General features: G+C 40.4%; 1 long non-coding RNA gene across 1 annotated transcript; it reads right to left on the bottom strand.

The window, feature by feature from the left end:
* Positions 1-2,570: 2,570 nt before the first annotated feature.
* Positions 2,571-8,467, bottom strand: LOC150019919 (uncharacterized). Its single transcript, XR_016509310.1, has 3 exons — positions 8,369-8,467; positions 5,697-5,742; positions 2,571-2,775 (listed from the first exon to the last, which is right to left on the bottom strand). It is a non-coding gene; the product is annotated as an uncharacterized LOC150019919 (long non-coding RNA).
* Positions 8,468-23,937: the final 15,470 nt, after the last annotated feature.

Genomic DNA, 23,937 nt, shown 5'->3' with positions numbered 1-23,937 from the left:
TCTTCACCTCTCCCAACCTATGAACTAGTCAATGGAGATATGCTCTAAGTTCCCACAAAGGGTGACAGCCAATATACTGGCAAAGCCTGAAGTTAATTTTTCACCAGAAGTCCTGAAGCCTGAATTAAAAATCCAATAAATGGCTGACATAACTTTTGACTCCTGAACTGGAAAAAATCTGATGACCTGAATCAAGGTGGAAAGACAGACTGTTTCTTCTCCATTGTCTGTCCTTGGTTCAAGGACTAAACTATGTCCGTCAAAGGACTAATCTAGGTTCTTTAGGAAGGAACTTACTAAGGTGACAACATTTCTTCATTTTACTCTAGAATACTACAGGGAGTTTCTTGAAATGTTTAAAAGTTAAATGTCCAAATGTCAAAGAACAAATGTGTATGACATTAGCCTTCCCACTCCCAGATTACCCTTCTGCAGCCTCCAAGATAATCTCCAAGCTTTAAATCTTCAGCCTACTGAGGCACACACTCTTGAAACAAGAATGGGTTCAAATAACCAAGAGTAAGAGCTCTCGACTTCCCTGCTCCTGGAAAACAAGCTAAATGGATTCTGCCATCCATACCTAACATAAGCGTGTTATCAACTACCCACCTCCATTACTGATTTAACAGCCAGTCCTACCCATTTCCTACCCCATTCCTACATGGGAAGGCTATCAGCTAATTGGGAAAAGGGGCAGAGGTGAGGAGACACCTGCCTTGGGCCACAGATCTATATAGTTCAGCAATCTCCAGCCCCCTACGACTCGAGGGGATCAAAGCCCCACTCTGTAAGTAGGGGTTCAGATAGATGATACCATAGTCCCGTTTGCAATAAGCAGAATCTTTCTAAATTATTCTAATACTTTTCAATAGAAACCTTGAATTTTGCTAGTTTTCCAAATTAAGCAAACAAACAAAAGAACAGGAACATCTTCAGGACTCTCTTGAACCCTTTATTTTAATCTGCCTTTCTAGAAAACTCCCAACATCCTGTGGCCTTCCTTCTTGTAACTTGTCTTTAATTTGTCATAAACCCCTCTACTCTGATCTCTTTCCCCTATCTGATCTCTCCTATCTCTTTTCTAAAACCCTTATTCCTATCCCAACCCAGTGTTTTTCCTCCTCATTTCCCTGCTAATTCTATTCTGTCTTCTTTCACTGCATTCACTAAACCCAATCCTACTAGGCTTAGAAATCTGAATTTACATCTCACTTCCACCACTTACCACATCCAAGTAAGTCACTCTAATTTCTTTGAGTTTCAAATTCTCCATGTGAGCAACCAGTTGGCCAGAATGTTAAACATAGGTTGAAGTACTAGTGGGTGTTCTGATTATTTAATTGCTAAGATTCCTTAAAGTCCTACAATTCTATGTGCTCTTCATTCTATCTATAGAAAAATGGAGAACACGTAACAGGCTAAAGTGGAAAAAACTAACACAACGAGAGAAACTCCAAAAAAGGCAGAGAAGAAAGTTAAAAATCTAAAACGTCATGAAAGAAAAAAGGACTCTATGAAAAAGAAAAAAACTACAACTAGGCCAAGTTACTGGCCTGAAGAGAAAACCAGACTGGGAAGTCAGTGAGTAGCGAAATCATTGAGAAATATCTTTTAAATAGATGCTGAATTTAATTAACATAACATGGTTTATACACAGATATTTTTCACTTACAAAAAATAATTCATATCAAGAAGAACAGATACTATTATACTTAAAAACACTTGCCTGATTAGGTTTTCCTTAGGTCAAATCTATGGTTCTGTGGCCATAGCTAACCATGATGTGCCCTAAAGTCTTTGTTGTGAAAAACAAGGTACTAGTTACCACTGCAATTGTCGACTATATTAAGACAAATGCTTGGGTTTCTTAGGAAAACTCTAAATCACAGTTAACACACAACTAGATCTGACATTCTGAGGTGATCTGATTTGTATCTGTATCTTGATGCCAGGGCCACACAGAAACTTGGCAGTGTATGTTGAAGGACAACAGAAGGGATCTGGGAGCCAGGCAGAATGACACTCCAACCATGGGTCAGCCACTTGTTAACTATGGAATCATGGGTCAACTCATCAACCTCCCTGAACCACAGCTGCCTAATTAATGAAAAGTAGGCTATTAGGGCATAGCTACTTTGCAAAGGTATTGCGGTGACTATATAACACATGTTAATTCCATAGTATAGTGTCCAGCCCAGGGCAGAACGCTCAAGAAATGTTAAGTTTCTTTTCTGTGCATTCCCTTAGTTAACATTTGGTTTTTAAAAATCCATAAAATCCTACCTGTTCAAAGAGTCTTCTTCAGACTTCTCACTCACAGTTAAAAAAAAGTAAAATACATTTTAAATCAACAGTGGAAAAATCCAGAACTTTAAAAGTACCAGACTGATGCTTTGTTAGAAAGTAGTCCTTTGGGACCTAAGATTATACTACAATGAATATGAATGATACTGTTAGTAGGCAATTAATACATTAAAAATATTTACTTCTCCTCCTTTATATATATCAAATGCAAGAGAAAAAAAAAGAATGAGATCAGGAGGTCTGAGCAGGCCTGGCTGAGTCTGGAGTGACTGCAGTCACATAGTATGTGTTTAATGGAAAATAATTAGAATATTATGTAAATAGTCCAGTAAATAATTATCTTTCAGATCATATATTTTTTCTTTAACATTTGTGTATATTCTTGGGATGTTTTCAGAAGTAGATTTTCATATGTATCTGCCTGACCTATAGGATAAGCTGTGCAGGCTTCAGATTCAAATTCCGCAGCACCTGGAAAAAGAATTAAAGGATTATATTCTTTATCTAAAATACAAATAAGTATAAGTGTTAAGAAGAATGAAAACATTTATATATGACTACAATACACACACAAGATTACTATGAAATATAATTTGTCCATGGTTGCCGACTGTATTCATTGCTATTGTGGCTAAGTATCAGAGCTTCTGGTTTTTTTGTTCTTCATTCATTTAATCAACAACCATGCATTGAGTATGACAAGCACTGGAGTTACAAGGTGGAGATGACACAGTCCACCCCTGAACAATCATATATTATAAACTCAAAAGACAGATGCATGTGCAATTTCCACTCAGAGTCATATATAAGATGACAAATATTAAGGGCACTACTGGAGCACACAGAAGGGACATCCAAGTTTTGTGTCAATATTGTCAGCTATTTGATGAAGGTGATATATATATATATATATATGTAAGTGGGTAGCTGAAGAATTAGGAAAGAGTGTGCCAGAGAAACAAATGAAGCAGATGCCCAGGCTATAGGTGAGGGAGAACACTTGTGGAATTAGAAATAGTCTAGTTTGGCTAGATGCTAGAGCAAAGGGGCAGAGAAGGGTAAGTGGTATTTTGAAATAAGTCTGAATTATTTGGCAAGAACTAAATGGATTTCTGTGTTTTTATTCCATGCAAAGGAATCTGGAGTTTTTCCTGAGGGTCAAGGGTAAACCAATGACAAAGTCGATGACTGGAGATTTAAATGTTGCCCCTCAGCGACAGCTATATGAACTGTAACTGCTTGACTAAGCATTACTAGATGAGTCAGGTTATTGGGCCTTATATCTCTAGCAAAAACATGAGAGGTGAATGAAGCCCACTTTTCTGACAAGAGGTTCAGTGTGCAGGTTGACAGACCCATAGGCATGGCAGAGGAAAGGAAGGGGACAGCCAGAAACTAAAAGAGATACATGGACTTCCGGCCAAGATGGAGGCTTAGACGGACACGCTAGGTCTCCCTCTACAACTAGAGAGGAATACAACTACTTCAAAACAAAGGATAACTAGAAATTCCAGAAAATAAAACTACACGGAAGTCCAACATATGAAGTTATAAACCAGCGGTGCCATTTGGGCAGGTAAGAGTTAAAGAGGGCAGTGCTGTTTGCGGTCGCACCTGGACAACAGCGGGCGGCGAGGAATCCCAGATCCGTCAAGCCCCTGGCGGTGCGCGACCCTGGCGAGGAATCCCGGCTGCGGCCAAGCCCCTGCCGGTGCGCGACTCCGGCGCTGGGGAGAGCGGCCGCCGCATCGCCTTGAACAGTGAGGCCCAGGGGGGCGGGAGGACGGATCCCGGTCTCCTAGCTGAATAACTGTGTGAATCCATCTTGGACCCCCGCCCCCAAAGAAAGCACCACAGGGCTGCGAAATAGGTCGCGGACAGGCAGGCGCCGGCCGGTCGCTGATTTGTGATGCGTACACAGGCACTGCCCCCGACAGCCGGCCCAAGAAAACAAAACGCATCTGTCAAAATGAGGCAGACAACTATAGAAATCCCGGTGACACAACTCACCAGACAGCAGATAAGAGAACCTGACAGATGAACAGATAAGAAACCTGTCAGAGGCTCAGTTCTGGGCCATTGTTAACAGATGGCTTACAGAATTCACAAAAGAGCAGGAAAAAGATATGAAAGAAGCGAAAAACTTTCATAACGAAAGGAACAAAACCGCATACGAGACAGAAGGAAAGGAAATAAAATCCAGAGTTCATTTCAACAAACTGGAATATGGAGAAGGAACAAGCAGTCAACCAATGCAGCGAGAGGAAATGGGAAGCAACAATGAAAGGATCAGAAACCTCTGGGACAGCTATAAAAGGCCCAACATAAGAATCATTGGTTTGCCAGAGAATGAGGAAGATGAACTAGAACTTGAAAAATTGAGTGAAAATATAATAAAGGAGAACTTCCCAGACTTGGGGAAGGGAATAGACTTGCAGGTCCAGGAAGCAAGGAGAGTTCCCAAGAGACTGGACCCAGGGAGAACCACTCCAAGACACATTATAATCAAAATGTCAAAAATTAAAGATAAAGAGAGAATCTTAAAAGCAGCAAGAGAGAAGAAAAGAATTATGTACAAAGGGGTCCCAATTAGACTATCAGCTGACTTCTCAAGGGAAACCCTACAGGCAAGAAGAGACTGGCAAGAAATATTCAAAGTAATGAAAATCCAAAACCTACAACCACGAATACTCTACCCAGCGAAATTGTCATTCAGAATAGAAGGACAGAGAAAGTGTTTCCAGGACAAAATAAAACTGAAAGAGTTCATTAGATCCAAACCACTGTTATATGAGATGTTAAAGGGACTGGTTTAAAAAAAAAACAGAAGCTAGGGAGATGAAACAAAGGCAAACTAAATAGGCAACGAGAGTGGAAAAGGAACTGTGGGTACGGGAAGCATATTGGGGGGAGGTCAACAGGGAGGGGGAATGGGGAAAGGGAGGGAGATGATATAGGAATTGGGGATCATGGTAGGAGGGAATGAAATAGATGGAGAGAGGTTGGGAGGAACTGTATGCACAACTAATGGACATAATCTAAAAGGGGGGGACAACTGGAGGGAGGGGGGCCACCGGGTGGAGGGGAGCAGAGGGAAGGGAAATTGGCACAAATGTAATATTTTAATCAATAAAACACATTAAATCTGAAAAAAAAAATAAAAGAGATACATGGACTTTTGAGATTTTAAAAAAGCTATGAAATGTGATAAATGAATGCAAATAAGTGTATTCTTCCTTGTGAATGTTTATGCTTTCACATTTTTCAATCCCTATGTATAAGAAAATACTTAATACAGTATGGGTTACTCAAACATGTAAATGGATGCCATTTGCTATTTATTTCAGAAATCAATAATATCAAAATTTAATTAATAAAGTATGGCAACATACCTTCTTCTAGTTCTCTAGTTAGAATTTTTTCGAACTCCTGCCGCATCTGAAATAAGTCAAGTATAATTTATAACAATGAAGTTAAACAAGAGACATTATTATAAGAATGACATATAGCTTATGAAATGTGAGCTTTAAATAATTTTATTTAATTTCTATCTATTTTTAAAAGGTTTCATTTATTTATTTTTAGACAAAGGGGAAGGGAGGAAGAGAAACATCAATGTGAGAGAGAAACATCAATCAAGTGCCTCTCACACGCACCCTGACCAGGGATGGAACCCACAACCCAGGCATGTGCCTGAACTGGAAATTCAACCAGTGAACTTTCAGTTTGTGAGAGACGACACCCAACCAGCTGAGCCAGGGCTAAATAATAATTTTAGAGACTAGCCCTAACTTGGGGATTGCGTAAATAAATAAATAAACAATCACATAAGTAAAATCAATTCCCACTAACTTTTATGAATATGTAAATGCTACTTAGATTAATCTGATAAAAGGTACAGTTGATATTGGTCTATTGAGTAAACATGACTTTAGGAAAGTGATGTTTGATCCCATTGGTACAACAAAGTTTAAACAGGTGAAGTCATATTTTACAAGGAATGCATTATTTTGCAATTGTTAGGAAAACTGCCCTTTGTAAAAGTTTAATCAGGGACTCTGCTCAAGATGGCAATATAAGTAAATGCAGTACTCACATCCTTCCACCACCACATCAAAATTGCCACTAAACTACAGAACAACCATCATTCAGAACCACCTGAAATATAGCTGAATAAAAGTCCTGCAACAAGGGATTTAAAGAAGCAGCCACATTGAGGCTGGCAGGAGGGGCAGAGATGCAGAACGGGCTGGTCCCACACCCATGTATGATGGATAAATATCGGGAAGGATATCTTGGCTGCAGATATCCTGAGAAGCGAGGTGGGTCCTAGCCCCACACCAGGGCCCCTAGACCAGTGTTCCCGTGCCAGGAAGAAAAGTCCCCATAACTTCTGGCTGTAAAAGTCAGTGGGGATTGAGGCTGAGTGAGATGGAGGGCTTCTGAGTCCCAGGCATTTTTCTTAACTGTCCCACACACAGACTTCCTTGGACTCACTCCCTTTGAGCCCCAGTACTGGGCAGCAACTTAAGACACAAGAGACACCCAGGGAGGAACTGAATTGCCTGGCATCTGGGTAAGAGCTGGGTGGGGGGCCGTTTTCTGCCAGACAAAAGTGCTAGCAGAGGCCATTGTTCTTTTCTGAGACCCTGACCCACTACAGAGAGGACAGGTGGGCACCATATCTGAGTCTCCATCAATCAGACAGACTCACACCGTTTGCCCTGTCCTGGTTATTCCCTGAGACCCCACTCCACCCAACCAGTGGGCCCACCTAAGCTGTTTATAGTGGCTTTTTAAAAAATATGAATGGCCTGTCTTGGCTCATGCTTCAGACTTTCCTAAAATATCTCAAACAAGCAGCAGCTGGCCTCAGTATGCCCTGTACCTATCACTAAGTGGCCTCAACCTAGCACTAGCAGCAGCTGGCCTTGGTTGGCATCTTGTCCTTACCTAAGCACCCTGAAGCCCAGCATAAATAGATGGCTTTTTACAGATTTATTTGTAGCTCATGCCAGTTGGCCCTGGCAGAACACAGGTGGCAGCTGACCCTGAACCTTCCAAGAGGCCCCAGAGCCCGCGCTCCCGTTGGATATATCCAGACCACACTGAAGCAACCATCCGACCACTCAACATGTGAAACACTGAAGGGGCAGACTCAACTGGCACCAGACCCCAATGAAGTAAGTCCTGCGCTGTGGGGTGGGCCGCTGCACAGCTGATCCTCCACAGTGGTTGGTGGTCACAGCCAGTCCTTGCAGCCAATGGGCCTGAGAGTAAATATCTTCCATTGATGTGCCAACACCAATCAAGGCTCAACTATAAAAGGAGGGAGTATAGAGCCCACACAAGTGGCACGCCTGGAGTGCCAAGCTTGTGTGATCAGGGAGGTTGTGTCGCTGGACCCTGCAGAACACCTACTACATAAGGCTACTCTACCAAGCCTGAGAGATGTAGCAGCTCTACCTAATTCATAGAAACAAACATAGGGAGGCTGCCAAAATGAGGAGACAAAGAAACATGTACCAAATGAAAGAACAAAGCAAAACTCCAGAAAAACAACTAAACAAATGAGACAAGAAATCTACTAGACGCAGACTTCAAACACTGGTTATAAGGATGCTCAGTGAACATAGTGAGAACTTCAATAGCATAAAAAAGGACATGGAAATCATAAAAAAGAACCAGACTGAAATGAAGAATAATTTGCAGAGAGTTGACTCAACAGGACAGTGGATGAAGCTGAGAATCAAATCAGCAAAAGATACCCAATCAGAACAGCAAATGAAAAAATAATCCAAACAAATGAAGATAGTATAAGGAGCCTCTGGGACAACTTTAAGCATACAAACATTCACAGCACGGGGTTGCTGGAAGGAGAAGAGACAGAGCAAGAAATTGAAAACCTATTTGAAAAATGACAGAGACTTCCAAAACTTGGTGAAGGAAATGGACGTACAGTCCAAGAAGCACAGAGTCCCAAATAAGATAAACCCAAAGAGACCAACACCAAAGGTTAAAGACAAAAAGAGAATCTTAAAACCAGCAAGAGAAAAGTAGTTACCTATAAAGGAGTTCCCATAATACTGTCAGCTGATTTATCAACAGAAACTTTTCAGGCCAGAAGGGATTGGCAAGAAATATTCAAAGTGATGAAAAGCAAGGACCTATAACACATGTGAAATGTGCAAGAGTCTTGTTAGATTCAGTGCCAAGGTTTTTATGGCACACTAATCACACAGGCATCTTCCCCATAGCATGTGCCAAAATACATGATTCCCAGAAGGAAAGGAAGTGTTCAGCATGAACCCCACTGTTTGTACAAACAGTTTGGGTATAGTGAGCCATTCTTATCAGTTAGGGAATGATGGGAACCCTCCCCAGATTCAGGTTTCCAGACACCAACCAAGGCCAGATATTGAAGCAGGACTTTCTAAGGATAGCAGCCTTAGGCCTGCTGTATGAAATTGTTCTGCACAGCAGCTATAGCCCTGACTTAATTTCTGGCATTGTCTTAAAATTTATCTAACACAGATTTAAAGAACACAGATTGAGGAACTATTATGTCATGCACTGTGTTAGGAATACAAACACTGACAAACACTTGAACATAAAAAAACTTTAAACCAGAGAAATCTCATCTGTTATGAAATTGTCTGAAATAAATTTTTAAGTTTTCAGTTCTAAGAAGAAGATCTAATGAATATCCGTTCAATGATATCTGTATTTTATAATATCATTAAATAACACAATTGAAAGAAATTATAAATTACTTCTGAGGTATTGGACAAACATTAACTAAAATGTGAAAAGTCAAGGTAAAAATTAGCAAAACAGATATGGAGTAGTCTACAGTACAATGGAATCAAGTGGGCAATGCTAAACTTCATGTAATGGTAAGAGAGGCAACAAATTAAATATCATGAAAGACGAGAAAATATGCTTCAATAACCAATGCAACTAAAGTCACAGACTTAGGTGATATGTTATTATAATTATTGTCTTTAAAGTTAGAATAACAATGCTGGGTAAGAAATTCACAGTATAAACAGTCCAAAATGTTAAATAAAGCTTGTATAAATAAAAATAGCAATTAAGAATATTCTCTCACATAAGTTGACCAAAATTTTAACTTAAAAATAGAAATTAATCCATTTAGTGTTACAAGATTATTTAATTCATAAAAAGGATTTATCTCAGTTTCATTTAAACAATAAATACCCAATATGCTTAAGTACTTGGATATCAATCATTCACTTATTCTTAAGCGTGGAAAAATCAGGGTGCAGCAAAACTTTTAAATTGTTATGAAGCGTCACCAAACTAAAACCCATTACAAAGTAAAGCAAAGCATCTCCCAGTATACCATAAGTTATTAGGCAGTAATATTTAATTTCTAAAATTGAAATTATATGTAGCTTTTAAAAATTTTTTAAATGTGTCAGTTTAGTTACATTTGTTGAGTAAAGTTAATGATAGGCATCTCGTTAAAATGAGAGATCTGGGGACTTAAAAACGATTGCAGAATTTATGTCTCCTTTCTATATTAGCACAAATAATTAAGGCCTTTACTCAGTGTGCATTAGTCAATTAAACAACTTGGAATTTCACCAAATTAAACACTAAAATTATATTAGAAATCTGAAGCCCAAGGGAAAAAAGATACTATAACTAAGCTTGGCCAAGTAAGTCTCCATGCTATTATTTGAAGTCCGCGGCCTTAAAGTAGGAATCAAGTTTTCTTTTGGAGTATAATTTCCATAGAGTACAGAACTATTACTAAGATTTCCAACATAAGGCGTCTCCAGGACTAGCCTTGTATTAGGAGTGTTGAGTAAAAATCTGTTCCGCTCATGGGTCATGCATATAAGTTCTTTGGCTTCTCCATTTCCTTTACTATTCTTAACGTCCCTGTCTTATTTTTTACCTACCAGTTACACTTCTTAATCCCTGAATCTTTTCTCCATTATCCCCCTTGTCCCACCCTGCTGATAACCCTCTTCCCTGTCTGGGCACACCTGTTACATTGTAAAGGGAGCCTTAGGTTTTGTCAGTGCAGGATGGCCGGTTTCATCATTTGTGGTGCTGCATGCGGGGGAGGGGTCAGAGAGGGAATAATGCAACTGGCGCCCCTCTAGCTGTTGCCCTGGTGGTGGTGCCCAGATGGGTGGGTTTGCATATGTTCTAGGACTGTGGGGGGGGTCCTCTAAATGGACTCTCCTGAGAGATAGGCAGTTTTTTCTGTTGCCCAACCCCAACAGATTTTAACAGCCAGAAGCTACGAGGCTTTATTTTCCCAGTACTGGAACCTGAGGCTGCGTTGTCTGGCCTGGGTCTGGAATTGCTTCCGAGTTGTTCCTCTGGGCTTTTATCTGCCACATATGTATGTGGGACCGCCCATTCCACTGGCTGCCATCAAATTACATCCTCTCCAAATTGGCTCCCCATCGCCGCTCCTCCTACCTGCCTGGATGAATACAGTAGTCCCTCTCTATATGGCGGTTCACTGTATCACGGGATTTTAAAAAACATTATATGTAATTATTTATCACGGATTTTTGGCTATATCGCAGGATTTTGTGGTGCTGTGTACGTATGTTGTTAAAGTTACATAGGTTTAAGAGTGTAGAATATGTTTAAGAACGTAAGTAGTGTTTATAAAAGTGTGGAAAAGTTTAATATAGGAGTGAGAAAGGTTAATAAGGGACTAGGAACGGTTTATAAGTGTGTGGGAAGGGTTTATAAAGCCTTAAAATGCATAAAAATACTAAAATAAGTGTAAGGTTCCTACTTCACAGATTTTCACCTATTGCGGGGGGGGGGGTTTGAGAATGTAATACCCACGATAAGTGAGGAAATACTGTATTTCTTTAAACCCTTGATTGTCGGACTTCCATACAGTTTGATTTTCTGGCAGTTATGGTTGGTTTTTGTTTTGAAGTTAATCGTGATCCTTCTTATGCTGTTCGAGGAGGCAAAGCATGTCTACCTATGCCTCCAACTTGGGTGGAAGTATGTAAGAATCACTTGTTATCTTAAATTTTCAACACTGATATAGCTGCAAATCCTCTTGTCTTAGCCTGTACACTACATAGGCTGCTTTATTTCCAGAAAATATAACCATTTCTCATATTCCTTCACCCAGAAATAAAAAAAATTATGGATTTCAACATCTATCATCCCGATCTCTAACTGACCACCAGTTAGTGAATCAGTCTTCTCAAATGTTGGTGTAATTGTTACAGGGTGGGAAAAGGGAACCCCAAGATGTCAGTGATGGGACTCAGTGGAGCACAGCCATTTTTCCTAAGAAGGCCTTTGCAAATCTATGGTTGGTAGCAAGTGTCTTAACTATGCAAATGGCTTTGGTCCTTCCAAAGCATCAAGGAGATGGGAGGGGTTTTGGCCATAGAAAGGTAACGAAAGAGCTTACAGGGCCTACCCAAGGTTCTGGGAATGGTCAGAACCAATTACCATGCCCACTGCGTCATAGTCAGGGATTTAAAAATCAGGAGGCAGCCATCAAGCAGGGTAATGCCATGCAGTTTGTAAGGAGGTAGGAGAGAACCATGTGCTTTTGAAAGGGCACGGAGCCAGACAGTCTAAAAGAAGGAAAGGGGGCCATGTGACCTGGGCTTATAAGAAAGCCGGCCTGCTGCCGCTTTAATTGTGCTGACTTCAGTGGACTCCAAGCTGCCAAGAACTCTGCCCTGCAGACCTGGACTTTATGAACTTTTCTGGACTTTCCCATGATCCAGTGCAACACGGCACCTGTTTTCCTGGACTATTATAAGGAGGCTGAAGACATCCTGTACTACTATATGGAGGCTGGTGACATCATACCCCAGATCCTGAAGGATAGAGTGGACAGATTAGGAATGGGGAACTTCTTGGCATGTTTTTCGCTGATAGTCTTTTGGGGAGCAAGGAAAACGCTGGGTCCCGTGGGAGAACAGGGCTCTGAGAAGTAAAGCTCACAGCCCTCCCCAGGTTGGAATATTGTAAATAAAGACCTGCTTTCCTCATCATTAATTGTTGAGTCTTATACCAAGGTGCCACGTGATTCAAACCCCCTTTTGCTCGGTAATATAATCACAGGTTCTTTTGATGCCAATTTTTCATTTTCATTTTCATTTTTCTTTACCTCCTTCATTTGCAACCCATGACCACTGCTTTTAAAAAATTCATTAAAGCAGCCAATGTTTTCTAGTAATTGTGCTGATAAAGAATTTAAAAATACTGTGAAATTCCAAGTCTTACCTATCTTAATTTATTTATTAATTCATGAAACAGTTATGAAGTACCAAACATATGCAAAGAAATACACATTCCTTGCTAAAAAGACAGAGCTACAAGTATAATACAATGTGACGATTAAGACTTCACATATGAAAAGTTTTAAATGAACACAAGGAAGACTTTATAGAAGAGGTAATATAAAAAGAGGGAGTCACAAAGAAAATAAACGCTAGGAAGCAGTTCTACTGAGAGATCAGAATGTGAACATAAAAATTAGGCACATAGCATTGAGGTATTTCCTAGGAACTCGAAAGGAAAGGTATAAAATAATAAAAGCAAGTAGTGAGAGATGAGTGAGGAAAGAAATTCTGAAAAACCTTGAATGCCGCACTAAAAAGCTGGAATTCACTGCTTAAAAGCAATGACTACTAGCCAAGGGAGTAATAATTAGATTTCTGCTTTGAATGATTTTTAAAGCAGCTTCATATGAAGCACATATAACATGAAGGAAGAAATCAAAAGAATATCTTGAGGGAAAAAAGTTTACTTTTAAATTACCTACATGTTGAAGTAATGTCAGAATGATGGCTAAATAAGGTGTCCTGTATGCATGCCCCTTCCCCGGCACTACCACCACCATGAACAACAATGTGGCACCCATCCACAGACAAAAGTGCCTCTGTGGGAGCTGTGGGATCCAGCAGCCCCAGGTGGAAAGGAAACTAAAAGAAATCGTACCCACCCTTACTTTGGATAATAAGCATACCAACCATAGTCACAGCTGTGAACCCTGAATGCTCAGGAACTGGCTCTAGCCACTCTCAGCAGTGTCTGGCAGCTGCTTGAAAACAATTTTGGATAATCACCCACAGAGCAGAGAGCATTTGTGAAAGTCCAGGTTTCCATCTGGATGCGGCAAGAAGGTTGTATTAAAGACAGGAAGAGGTGACTGTTAATTCAAATTTAAATACAGCAATGAAAACCTTTAAGGAACATAAAATAAACCAAGGAAACATGACACCAGTAAAGGAGCAAAATAAACTTCCACTAACCAATCCCAAAGACATGGGGGTGTGAGATTTACCCAATAAAAAAAGTCGAAAATAGCAGTTTTAAGGAAACTCAATGAGTTACAAGAAAACACAGAAGAGCAATTCAAGAAAATAAGAAAAACAATACATAAACAAAATAGGAAGTTCAACAATGAGAAAAAAGTAACCAAACAGAATTTCTGGAGTTGAAAAATAGAGTGAATAAAATGAATAATGTAAAAGAGAGTAATGACAGCAGAATGGACCAGGAAGGAAAAAAAAAATCTGTAAATTAAAAGACAGGAACTTCAAAATTATATAATCAGAGAGAACAAGGAAAAGAATGAAAAAAAGTGAAGAAAGCCTATTTGAATTTTGGGATACCATCAAGAGGAACAATTTGTGCCCTGGCAGGGTGGCTCAGTTGGTTGGAACATTGTCCCATACACCAAAGGGTTGTGGGTTCAATTTCCAGTCAGGGAACATAGGAGATACCTAGGTTGCTAGTTCCATCACCAGCCAGGGTGCATACGGGAGGCAGCTGATCAATGTTTCTCTTTCTCTCTCTCTCTTTCTCCCTTTCTCTCAAATCAATAAAAAACACATCTTTAGGTGAGAATAAACAAACAAACAAACAAAGAAACAAACAAACAAGTTGCCAATTACTGTAGCCCCAGAAGAAGAAAAGAGGGAGAAAGGGGTAGAAAGCTTCTTTAAAGAAACAATGGCTGAGAACTTCCAAACCTTGGGAAGGATTTGGACATGCAGGTTCCTGAAGCTCGGAAGTCACCAAATAAACTGAAAAAGATCTCCAAAACGCTTTACAATAAAACTGTCAAAAACTAAAAAAAAAAAAAAAAAAAAAAGCTTATAGCTTTATAAAGCTTACAGCTTATAAGAAAACTCCCATGAGTCTCACAGTGAATTTCTCAGCAGAGGTCTTGCAGGCCAGAAGAGTTGGATGACATATTAAAGGTGCTCAAAGGAAAAAACTGCCAACTAAGAATATTCAGTCTAGCAAAGCTGTCTTTCAGAAATGAAAAGGAGGGTGAAAAACAAACAAACAAACAAACAAAACCTTCCCAAACAAAAGCTGAAGAAGTTTATCTCCACAAAATCTGCCTTACAAGAAATGCTGAAAGGAGTTTTTAAGCTGAAATGAAAGGAAATAACAAGTAAACCATTAAAAAATCAAATTCAGAGTAGATTAATACTGCAAAATGATGGTGGATTAACCAATTAACCCTAGTATTAAGGTGAGAAAATTAATATGAATAACTGTAACTAATTTGTAATGTAAAAAGAGGTAAATTGTGTCATTAAAAACATAAATGGGAGGAGAATATGGATAGAGATTTTTTATGCAATCGAAGTTGTAATCAACAAAAAACACAGTTGTATATGATGTTTTATGTAAACCTCATGGTAACCACAAAGCAAAAACCTACACAGTAGATTCACAAAGGATAGAGAACAGAATCAAAGCATACCACTACAGAAAATCAATTCAAAAAGGAATGCAACAAGAGAGGGGGAAAGGAACAAGAAAATTACAAAATAGCCAAAAAAAAAAAAAAAAAGATAGCTTTAGTAAGTTGCTATCTGTCAATAATTTATTTTGTAAATGTATTAAATTCTCCAATCAAAAGGCACAGAATGGCTGGATTGATTGAATAATAAGATCCAACTATATGCTTACTGTCTATGGAAGAGTCAATTCATTCTTAAAGACACTTTTAGGCTCCTCATGCAGGGATGGAAAAGAGAACAGTTGTAGCTATACTTATATCAGACAAAAGAGACTATAACCCTTTGAGTGCCCAGCATAATTCAAAATTTGGATCAACCTGAGAAAAAATTATATAAACATATAACCTGAGGTACAAAAAAAAAAGAACAAAGCATAAAATACGAATTATCCCATTGTTATTTACATTTATAGCCATCGAAAAGAGTCACTGGGAGCGATGCTGGCACTTCTGGGAAAATTTGTCAGCGTCGCTCACAGCGACATTGGCACTCAAAGCGTTAAGCCAAAAACTTTAAGAAGAGAATAAGGAGGTCTTTATATAATGATAAATGGATCAATTCATAAAGACAATATAACAATTACAATATAAATATATATGCACTGACAACTGGAGCACGTAAAAATATTAAGCAGATACTAACAGAACGAAATGTAGACACAGGTACTACAATAATAGCAGGGAGCATCAATATCACACTTTCAGCAATAGATAGACCATCCAGACAGAAAATCAACAAGGAAATGTTAAACTTGAACCAAACATTAGATCAAATGGACCTAATAAATATTTATAGGACATTTTATCCATCCTTCAAAAGGGTTTCAAAGAAATATCTGCACTCCTATGTTTATTACAGCATTTTTCACAATAGGCGAGATATGAACACAAACTCTTCTGGTTAACACTAAGCATCTAAAAAAGGGGGCTCTTTCTCAGAGCAATTATTAAACAATTCCTCTTGACCCAAACTTCAAAAGTAAGTCTATAATTATAGAATAAGAGATAATCTTCATTTTGAAAATAGTTGATGGATGGCAACTTTTAAACAGAAAACATTTGGTTAAAGTTGCCTCAAACTTAGGAAAAGACTAACAAGTTGCCATGGTAACAAGAAGCCACCAGAACTGGTTTTAATTGTGTTTACTCAGATCAGTGACCATGGGCCTCACTCACCAATCAATGTAAACTGCTTCCTTCTGAAAGAAAGCCAGTCAGAGACAATCTTATTTAAATAAACATGCCTGAGAGTGCCAACCGATCAACACTCATCTCACTAGAATTGGATACTCCATTTCCTACACTGTACTTTACATCCCCATAGCAATTCTTAACTACCTATTTGTACTTGTGCATCCCCTCACGTGTTCACCCAATTCCCGACACCTGCCTCTCATCTGGCAACCATCAAAATGCTCTCCATATCCATGATTCAGTCTCTGTTTTCTTGTTTGCTCAGTTTGTTTTTTAGATTCGGTTGTTCATAGATATGTATTTCTGCCATTTTATTGTTCATAGTTTTATTCTTCTTTTTCATAAATAAGTCCCTTTAACATTTCTCATAATAATGATTTGGCGATGATGAACTCCTTTTAGTCTTTTCTCGTCTGGGAAGCACTTTATCAGCCCTTGAATTCTAAATGATAGCTTTGCTGGGTAGCGCAATCTTGGCTGTAGGTCCTTGTTTCCATGACTTTGACTACTTCTTAGTCAATCCCTTCTAGCCTGCAGTTTCCTTTGAGAAATTAGCTGACAGTCTTATGGGAACTCTCCTGTAGGTAACTCTCTGCTTTCCTCTGGCTGCTTTTAAGATTCTCTCTTTACCTTTAACCTTTGGCATTTAAATTATGTGTCTTGAAGTGGGCCTCTTTGCATCCATCTTGTTGGGGATTCTGTGCTTCATGGACTTGCATGTCTATTTCCTTCGCCAAGTCAGGGAAGTTTTATTGTTCTTTTCAGATAGATGGTCCAATTTCTTGCTCTTTCTCGTCTCCTTCTGGCACCTATATGGTATGAATGTTGGACATCTTGAAGTTGTCCCAGAAGGTCTTTATATTATCCTCATTCTTTTCCTGATTCTTCTTCTCATTCTTATTGGTTGTTTTTTGCTTCCTTAGGTTCCCAATCATCGGTCTGATTCTCATCTTCATCTACTCTACTTTTGTGTCCCACTAAATTGTTCTTTATTTCAATTACTGTATCCTCCCTTTCTGACTGCATCTTCTTTATGCAGTTGAGGTCCTCACTAAGTTCCCTGAGCAGCATTATAACCAGTGTTTTGAACTCTGCATCTGATGAATTCTTTATCTACATTTTGTTTAGTTCTTTTTCTGGAGTTTTGTTCTGTTCTTTCATTTGGGCCATGTTTCTGTGTCTCCTCATTTTGGCAAACAGCCTATGTTTGTTCCTATGTATTAGGTAGTGCTGCTTTGACTCTATGTCTTGGTAGTGTGGCCCAATTTAGTAGGTGCCCTGTAGAGTCCAGTGCTGCAGCCTCCCCTGCCACCCAAGTTGGGAACTCAAGGTATTCCCTTCGTGTGGGCTGAGTACACCCTCCTCTTATAGTTGAGCTTTGATTGATGTTAGGTCAATGGGAGGGATTTACCTAGCTAGTCAGCTGCAAGGACTGGCTGTGACTACTGACCCCCAACCTCTTCCCTCCATGGAGGATCGGCGTGCAGGAGTAGGGTGGTGGTGCTCTGTGTCTATAGCTGTCTGCTGGGCGCACAAACTCTAGGATTTCCCAGGTGGTGCGGGGCAAGGTCACCCCCCACCTGTGCTTTTCCCAGGGCCACTCTGCCTGAGCTATAAAGCAATCCGAGATGGCTGCTACTTGTGCTGGGCTTTGAGATTCCCAGGCGAAGCCGAGCTTTGCATCTAGGCTGGCTGTTGCTAGTGCCAGGCCTGGGGCTCACTAAAGTCAGTTGTTACTTGTGTGATAGGGTTTAGGAAGTTGTGAAGCAAGAACCAAGACCATCCATTCATATGGAAAAGCAGCTTGGGTGGGCTTGTATGTTGGGTGTGGTGGAGTCTCTGGGGACCTCCAAGACGGATCAAAAATTGTAGCCTGGCTGATGAAGTGGCATCAGCTTGCTGGCTCTGTTGGGGGAGGGTCTAGAAAAGAGATAATGGCCTCTGTTTGCCTTGATGCCAGACACTTCAGTTTCTCTCTCTATGCCACTGGTGCCTTTCAAGCTGCTACCCTGATGCTGAAGTTCTGAGGCAATGAGTCTGAGTAGGTGAGTCCATGTATGGGTACTTAAAGATGAACTGCTTGGGGCTCCAGAAGTTTCTTCCAGCGACTCAATTCCCACTGGTTTTTGCAACCACAATTTGTGGTGACTTATCTTCCAGGCACTGGAACCCTTGGGCTGAGGAGTCTGGTGTGAGTCTGTGACTCCTCACTCTTGAGATATCCCTCCTGAATTTTTATCCACCATACATGGGTGTGGGTCCAGCCCATTCTACATCTTCGTCCCTCTTACCAGTCTGGATGGATGTGGTTTCTTTAATTCCATAATTGTCAGACTTCTATTCCATTTGATATCTGACTGTTCTGAGTGATGATGGGTCTATATTTTACTTGTAATTCTGATATGGATGTGCGAGGAGGCGAGCCATGTCATCCTATGCCGTCCGTCATCTTGACAGGAAGTCCCCATAATCATAATTTGTAATTTTAATGAATGAAACACAAAATAAAATGTTTATTTTTTCTCAAAAGTGGCAAAAACAAAAAAAATTGGAAACACCTACCCAGGCTGGAACCTTTCTGTCTGGCTGTTATTTACAAGTTGCTGCCATTGACCCATGCTGTGGACTTCCCTAAAATCTCTCAAAAGACACAAGCTCCAAACAAGCAGCACTTGACCTTGGCATGCCCTGTAACTCGTGATAAGCAGCTCCCAACTGCAATAGTAGCAGCCAGCCTCAAGTCACAGCATAGCTTCTCTCAGGAGCCTCCAAGCAAAGCACAGGCAGCTACCACCAGGTGGCACCAGCTGGACATAAGCACAGCTGACATGGGACTGCACTGGAGCCCTTCCCAAGAGGCCCTAGTGCTGACACACCAGTGACAAGCTTCAGACAACACCAGAACACCACCCAATTAGCTTCACAAATGACAAACCCAAAGGGTAGACTCAGCAGGCATCAGAATCCTGCAATAACAAATTTCACTCGGTGAGGTTGATCCCCAACACAATAGCTCACCACAACCTATCATACAGCCAGTCAGCCTGATGGTCAATACCACCCACTGATATGGCAACAGCAATCAAGGCTCAAGTATAACAGAAAGGCACACACAACCAACAAGCACCCAGCTCAGGTGATCAGGGAGACTATACCACTGGTCGCCACAGAACACCAACTACATAATGCCACCCTGCTAAGACTCGGAGACTTAGCAGTTCTACTTAATACACATAAACAAAAACAGGCAGGCAGCCAAAATGAAGAGATAAAGAAATATGCCCTAAATGAAAGAACAGGAAAAAACTTCAGAAAGAGAAATAAACAAAATGGAGGCAAGCAATCTACCAGATACAGAGTGTAAAATACTGGTAAAAAGGATGATCAATGAATTTTAAAAAAGAGTCGATGAACTCAGTGAGAACGCCAACAGAGACAATAAACATAAAAAACGACATAGGAGTTCCAGCCAAGATGGAGGCGTAGGCAGACATGCTTGGTCTCCCTCCACAATTAAGAAGGATTACATCTACCTCAAAACTAAAGAAGACAACCAGAAGGATCAGAAAATCGAACTGAATGGAAATCCAGCAAACAAAGAAATAAAGAAAGAATACTCATCCAGAAAGATAGGAGGGGCAGAGCTGGGGGTTGGGGGAGGAGAGGATGTGGTGTGGCAGCGGCGGCAGCAGGCCAGTGGCTGTGGCCAGTGGCAAAAAGCACAGTCACAATTTTAAAAGTAGGGAGGGAAAGCTGGTGAGCAACGCCAATCTCAGACCAGACCCTGCAGCTCACGGTTCCAGTACAATGGAAAATAAAGCCACGTTGCTTCTGACTGTGAAAACCAGTGGGAGCTGGGGAGGAGGAAGAAACTGCTGGCCTCTCAGCAGAGCCCATTTGTTTAGAGGGCCCCCATGGTCCTAGAACATCCACAAACCCACCCATTCTGGGAACCATCACCAAGCAACAGCAAGTGGGAGCCAGTCACATATGGGAAGTGGGAGAGGTGCCTGAAAGGGGACAAGTACTGAGCAAGTGACATTGTTCCCTCTCAGACCCCTCTCCTGCATACAGCACCACACGTGGTGAAACATGTCATCCCACACTGACGAGTACCTAAGGCTCCATCCCTTACAACGTAACAGGTGCGACAGCTCTAAGACACAGAGGCAAACACAGAAAGCCGTCAAGTTGAGGAGACAGAGAGCTATGGCCCTAAAAGAGAGTAGATCAAGGTTCCACTAGGGGAACTAAGCAAGGAGAAGATAGCCAACCTAACAGATGCAGAGTTCAAAACACTGGTGATAAAGATGCTCACAGACTTGACAGAGAAGATTAAGTATGACAAACACCTAAGGGAAGAAATGAAAGCTATGCTAAGTGAAACGAAAAAAAAATCCCCACAAAAACAGTGGTGAAGGGAAGGAAACCAGGGTTCAGATAAATGATTTGGAACATAAGGAAGAAAAAAAGTCAACTAGTACAGAAGGAAGAAAAAAGAATTGAAAAAAAGGAGGAAGGGCTTAGTAACCTGTGGGACAACTTTAAACATGCGAACATAAGAATCATGGGGGTGCCAGAAGGAGAAGAGCAAGAGCCAGAAATTGAAAGTTTATGTGGAAAAATAATGAAGGAAAACTTCCCAATTTGGTGAAGGAAATAGACATACAAGTCCAGGATGCACAGAGTCCCAAACAAGCTAGACTCAAAGAAGACCACTCCAAGACGAATCATAAGCAAAATGCCAAAGGTTAAAGATAAAGAGAAATTTAAAAGCACCAAGAGAAAAGCAGAGAGTTAGCTACAAAGGGGTCCTATAAGACTATTAGCTGATTTCTCAAACAAAGTTTGCAGGCAAGAAGGAACTGGCAAGATCCTCTTCAACAAATGGTATTGGGAGAATTGGACAGGGACATGCAAAAAAATGAAACTAGGCCACCAACTTACACCATACAACAGAATAAACTCAAGATGGATCAAAGACTTAAATGTAAGCCATGACACCATAAAAATCCTAGAGGAAAACATAGGCAGGAAAATTTCAGATATCCCGCATAGCAGCATTTTCACTGATATATCTCCTAAGGCAAGGGAAATAAAGGAAAGAATAAACAAGTGAGACTACATCAAACTAAAAAGTTTCTGCGCAGCAAAAGAAAACATCAGCAAGATGAAAAAGGAACCAACCATATGGGAAAATATATTTGCCAATGACACCTCAGACAAGGGACTGATCTCCAAAATATATAAATAACTTATACAATTCAACACCAAGAAGACAGACAATCCAATTAAGAAATGGGCAAAGGATCTGAACAAACACTCCTCCAAAGAGGACATACAGTGGGTCCATAGACATATGAAAGAATGTCCAACATCACTAGCCATCAGAGAGATGCAAATAAAAACCACAATGACATACCACTTTACACCAGTCAGAATGGCCATCATCAACAAATCAACAAACAACTTGTGCTGGAGAGGATGTGGAGAAATGGGAACCCTGGTGCACTGCTGGTGGGAATGCAGGCTGGTGCAGCCACTATGGAAAGCAGTTTGGACTTTCCTCAAAAAACTAAAAATGGAACTACCTTTTGAACCAGCAATTCCATTGCTAGGATTATATCCAAAAAATCCTGAAACACCAATTCAAAAGAACCTATGCACCCCTATGTTCATAGCAGCACTATTTACAATAGCCAAGTGCTGGAAACAACCTAAGTGCCCATCTGTAGATGAGTGGATCAAAAAAACTGGTACATTTACACAATGGAGTACTATGTAGCAGAAAGAAAGAAGGAACTCTTACCATTTGCAACAACATGGATGGAACTAGAGAGAATTATGCTTAGCGAAATAAGCCAGGCAACAAAAGAAAAATACCTTATGCTGTCACCTATTACAGGAAACTAATGAACACAAACAAATGAGCAAAATTGAACCAGAGGTATGTAAACAAGGAGTAGACTAACAGTAACAAGGGGGGCGGGGGGAGGGAGAGAAGGGAGTAAGAAGGGGAAGGGTCTAGTCAAAGAACTTGTTTAAATGACCCACAAACATGGACAACTGAGTGGGAACTAAATGTAGGAGAAGGAGGGGACAGGGTGCAAGGAAGCAAGAGGGAAAAAAAAAGTGGGACAACTGTAATGGAAAAACAAACAAAAAATTTTTAGTGGGGGGGAAATAAAAATATGAAGAATGGAAATGCCAGTTCAGTGAATATTAGAAGGACAAGGATTTTCCATCACACTGTGTATTTTTCTCCCTATCTGATCCCCCCAGAGTTTGGCATTCTAAAGAAGTAAGTAATGACATCAGTTTCTTTGCATAATAACTAATAAGACCAGTTGTTAATAGAGGTGTTTTTTTTTTTTTTTTTCTTTTTACCAAGACTGTGACTGGAATATCATGCCTAAAGGAGACATGCTTGGGCTCTGGTTGTTACCAAAAAACCCTGAGGAACTAAGGTTGACCTTAGAAGGTAATAAAAGCCCATGAGATAAAAGGCCTGGTACCGTGGTTGGTTGAACAGTCCACGGCAATCTTTCCAGGGAGGGAATGAAGGTTGTTTACCTGAAAGGTGGCTAGAAGGGACCTTAAGGCACAATGGAAAACCAGAAGGACTTGGAAAAGACAGGGGTGTACAGGCAAAGCTGAATGGCAGGTATGTAGCTCAGCTTCGGTGCCCTGAAGGGCAGGCTGAAGGTCACCGTAAATGTTCCTTGCATAAGTTCCAGCAAAGCAGAACTAAAGATAATAAGTGATGATTTGCTGCTCTTGTTGTGTTTATGCAAATGAACAGGATAAATTAAAAATGGACTTAATGCTGTCCCTTTAATGACAAGGAGGGTAATCTTAGGGAGAAAAATCATTATTCAAGGATAATCACAATGATCAGTGGTAGACTATAAAGTAGTGCCGCTAACCGTCTTTAAAGTTTCTTTTCATTTAAAATGTTTTCATTTGAAAGTTAAACTATGTCTGTGGTATCATCAAAGATATTTAATTTACAGGCAAGAAGATTGTCAAATGCCCTGAAACTGGATATCTTTCCAATAAGACAGTCTTACAGATTTAGAGACTTGTTTGTGGGTTATGTTACATAAATTAACATGTGTTTTCTGTTTTCAAAGGGCATAAGCCTAGGATCTCATTACCTGAGTGATTATCTGTATGTATAGGCCTCACTTAATCCTGTCTGCAGTGCTGCCTCCTGAGACCGAACGGCTTGGCTGAATTAAGTGACTGGGTTGGTGAAGAATGGGGTGGTCTGTGGGCTTCACTTTAAAACTGGTTCCTGTTTTCTATCCTAATGGCTTGGACCGAAAGCGTCCAGAGGTCTGAGGGGGGGAAACCTAAAATATTTCCCTCAGTCCAAACTAAGTATAATGGACAAAAGGGTTTTGGACAGGTGAGATGTGCCTGGCACACCTTCCTCCAAAGAAGGCCCCCCCCCCTTTTTTTCCCTAATGTGGGACGTCGAAAAATTAATCCCTGCCTTTTGTCATCTAGTAGTTATGGACTGAATGATGTCTTTTAACCCTTTGGCCAAATCCGTTGCCCCCAGAATACAACAAGGATGCCAGCCTGTTAAACCAAGCACGCCATTGTCCGGGGACAGCCAACTGACCTGGAGTCTA

This window comes from Furipterus horrens, unplaced genomic scaffold (genome assembly GCF_987537825.1).
Source record: "Furipterus horrens unplaced genomic scaffold, mFurHor1.1.pri manual_scaffold_2, whole genome shotgun sequence".
NCBI classification, from domain to species: domain Eukaryota; kingdom Metazoa; phylum Chordata; class Mammalia; order Chiroptera; family Furipteridae; genus Furipterus; species Furipterus horrens.
Note: the sequence above shows the minus strand (reverse complement) of the source record. Positions and strands in the feature narration are given on the sequence as shown.